This window comes from Vombatus ursinus, unplaced genomic scaffold (assembly GCF_900497805.2).
Source record: "Vombatus ursinus unplaced genomic scaffold, bare-nosed wombat genome assembly UNPS02000749.1, whole genome shotgun sequence".
Taxonomy (NCBI): domain Eukaryota; kingdom Metazoa; phylum Chordata; class Mammalia; order Diprotodontia; family Vombatidae; genus Vombatus; species Vombatus ursinus.
The window spans coordinates 12,375,303-12,379,022 of NW_020940527.1; the positions used below are offsets into that span (position 1 = coordinate 12,375,303).

The 3,720-nt window shown below is 45.9% G+C and overlaps 1 protein-coding gene across 1 annotated transcript in view; it reads left to right on the forward strand.

Annotated features, from left to right (window-relative positions):
* The first annotated feature begins 363 nt into the window (after positions 1–363).
* The window catches only part of CSGALNACT2 (chondroitin sulfate N-acetylgalactosaminyltransferase 2), a 44,017-nt gene continuing 40,660 nt past the window's right edge, over positions 364–3,720 (forward strand). Inside the window, exon 1 of the mRNA XM_027860069.1 lies at positions 364–430. The gene's annotated coding sequence lies outside the window, so the exon portion shown is untranslated. The remainder of the gene's footprint in view (positions 431–3,720) is intronic.

The following is a 3,720-nucleotide window of genomic DNA, read 5'->3' on the forward strand; positions in this document are numbered from 1 at the left end:
GAGGGCGGGAGAGGAGTGTGGGCGCGGCGGGGCTCCTCGCCTCGTTCTCGAGCCAGGCTCGGGGGCTGGCTCCCCGGCTCCCCGCGGCGCCGGCGTAGGCGTGGGGGAGGGGGCAGCGCGCGCAGGACGCAGGGCCCAGGCGGTGGCGGCGCGGGAGGGCGCGCGGCGGCCTCATTTCCTCGCGCACACAGGAAGTGGCCGTTATTCCGGAGGGCGAGGCGGCCGAGGCTGGGGGTGGCGCGAGGAGCGGGGGGGGAGTGGGGAGGAGGAGGCGGAGGAAGTGGCGCCTCCGGCCCCGCGGCGGGGGCTCTACAGCAGCCGCAGCCGCAGCCGCAGCCGCCGGTTCCGAGGCGCCCCGCGCGCCCGCTCGCAGGCTCCGCCGCTCGGCCTCGGGGCATGTCCTCGCCGTCCTCGCGCTCCGCAGGCTGGGGTGAGTACCGCGCTCCGCTCCCGCGGGCTGACAGTCCTGCTGCAGGCTCTGCACACACGGACTGACTGCGGGCTGGCCCCGGTAGCGCGGAGCCCAGGCTGGGGGCGTGCGTGCCCGGGCTCTGCCTCTGCCCTCTCTTCTCTTTAAGACTAACTTTATTTTATTTTACTTTTGCAATGGAAAAGCATTCATTTTCTCCTTCCCTCCTCCGAAATGATTTATGCTGCGGAGTCATTTGGAAAGGGCTTGGGCTCCTCCGAGGAGGGCTGGGCTGGAGAGCAGCGGGGCTGCCAGCAGAGGAGTGGTTTTTGCTTGCGTGTTAGTGTTTCTTTCCTATCGCTAGGCTTTCCTCCCCACACTCTCCCTTTGCCACACTTTTGCAAGTTACTTGGTGATAAACTGTTACTGCTACGAAAAACATTTTGCTTTTCGTTGAATACAATGTTGTATTCTTTTCTGAACGATCCAAACCCAGAAACTATACATGAACAGTTAGTTAAAAATAGCTTATTTCAGAGTTTGGAGGGTTCCTCCCCCACTTTTTTTTTTTTTTTTTAAGCGTTGAAGACATTTGTTGAAATTAGCCGGGGGAGAGAAGAGAAAACTTTTGTGTGTGTACATCCAGAATTAAGTCCTACTCCAAAGTCTTAGCCCTTCTTGGCGTGGAGGACACCTAGGTTGTCCAGAGCGAAGCTGGTTAGGTCCGAAGCCTCCTTCTGATTGGTGTAGAGGGGGACCCTGGTTTCTTGGGAGACCCTTAGTGGCTAATTGGTCCTTCTAAAGCTGGTTCGCTGTCCAGAGTGTGGCTCCTGGTTGGTGGAATGTTTGTGTTTGGACGATCATCCTAGCAATGTCGTTTAGCGGTTCATCACTAGGTTTACTGCAGGATGGCCTCGGCAAGTATTGAAGCTCTTTCAGTACGTCTTTGAGAGACTATGAATTGATGGAGGCAGATAAGTAGCATAGCAGATTGAGCTCTGATCTGGGCCATTCACTTAACACCTCTCTGCCAGAGTTTCCTTTTTCGTTAAAATGGGGATAATCCATTGTTTTGCCAAATCTTGTATTTTCTTATTCCACATCATCACTTAATTCTTTCTCTTCCTCATTTTGTGATAAACAAAGAGCTTTAAAAACCTTAAATTGTTAGTGTAAACGTTATTATTGTTGTTGTTGTTCTTGTATTACCTGTAATAGAGAATCACAAATTCTTCTTGTGAAGTAAGCTGTTTAAATTTAGGTGATGATGGAGCATCTTGCATTCGTGGTAAAATTAGGGATGTGGTAGGAATTGGAAGCCTGCTGTGGGTTTTTTTTTCTTAGTAATATCTTAAGCATCTGTATTTTAAAGTTTGATCTTATATTGATTATTACGGTCTAAATTTAAAATAATTGTGCAATGTGCATTTTAACTTTCTGATAACTGTTACAGTGGCTGTGTCTTACTTCTCGTGTACCAAGATGAATTTCATTTTCAGTCATGTTTTCTTTGTAGCATATTATTAAAACAATAACTCAGAAAGTGAAGAGGAAAGTTTATTTTCCTACATAAAGTAAAATGTGCGAGTATTTATGTTAGTCTGTTAATCACAGTCATTTATTTTGTACTTTATTTTAGTTCTCCTTAATTAGAATAGTGGACTGTGACTTGAAGGTCTTTCTGAGGGCTGCTTTCCACTATTTATTTGTGACTTAGAGAATGTTAACAATGATGAATAAGTAAGTATGGTATCATTTCCTAATCCAGGCCTAGCTCAAAGTTGTGTAAAACTGGGATATCCAAACTTTGGGTTTTATACCTCTATTAGTTAAAAAAAGAATTGAGTTTGCACTCCCAGTAAATGTGTGTGTATATGTGTATACATAGAATATTTTTGTGGTTGAGTCATTTTTCAGTCATGTCTGACTCAATAAACTCATTTGAGGTTTTCTTGGTAGAGAAACTGGAGTGGTTTGCCATTTCCTTCTCCAGCTCATTGTACAGATAAGGAAACTGAGGCAAACAGGAACTCAGGGAGATGAGTCTTTCCAACTTCAGGCCCAGCACTCTAGCCACTGTGCCCCCTAGCTGTTCCATATATATACATATGCATACATACACACACATACACAAATATACACACATATACACATATGCATATACACAAACACATGTCACATACATGTACTGCCATAACATGCAGCTATTAGGACACTATTGCACTAATCCAGGTGTGAGGTGATGAGAGCTTGAACTGATGTGATGGCTATGTGTAGGGAGGAAGAGATGTGGAAGTACAAATGACAAGATTTGGCAACTGAATGGGTATTTGGGGTGAGAGAGAGAGTGAGGAGTTGAAGATAATTCTGATGTTGCAAACCTGGATGAAAGAAAGGGTGGTGGAAAGTTTGGAAGAGGATTGAAGTGGGGAAGGAGAACTACTGAAGTCTGAAATGTAGATCACAACCTGTCCATGCCTGTTCAACCTATGAGACTCCAGCTAACACACCTAAAACAAAAAGGAGGAAGGATAGGGCTCTTATCACTCAGTGCCCAGAATTCAGAGCTTGTCGTCTAAGAAGCAGAGAATCCATCACAGCTGCTATATAGTGATCTGGAGGAAGGAGAGTGAGGATGGTGGGTGATGGTTTCCCAGTGGTACTTGTGGAGCTGGGGTTGTGGGTGCCTGGGTAGTGATTAGGTTAAAGCTGTCCTGAGGGGCAGAATCCCTCCTTAGAAGAGGGAGAGGAGGTTGGGAAGAGTTTACACAATGAAGGGCAGGGGCAGAGTTTTAAGTATTCAGGGACAAGGGCAAGTGTACTTGGGTTTGAGTTAAGCACCTATATTAGCTATGATAGGGAAGGATGGAATGTATAACCCATCTTGGTAACCTTCTTTGTTCAGGCCACAATTCCCTTGGGGCCTGGTCCCCACTGTAGAGACAGTTGGTCTAAAAATGGAAAAGAGGAAAGGGAGCAAGCATTTATTAAATGTCCACTATGTTCCAGGTGCTGTCTTAAGCACTTTACAAATATAGTTTCATTTGATCTTCACAGCAACCTTAAGAGGTAGGTGCTATTATTATTCCTATTTTACAGTTGAGAAAACTGAGGCAGACAACCATTTTATGGCTGAGGAAACTAAGGCAGACAGAACTTAAGTGACTTACTGAAGCTAGTATGTTTCAGACGTCAGATTTGAACTTAGCTCTTCCTGACTCCAGGCTCAGCCTTTGCCCACTAAAATTGGGATATAGCTTTTCTTTTCTTTCTTTCTTTCTTTCTTTCTTTCTTTCTTTCTTTCTTTCTTT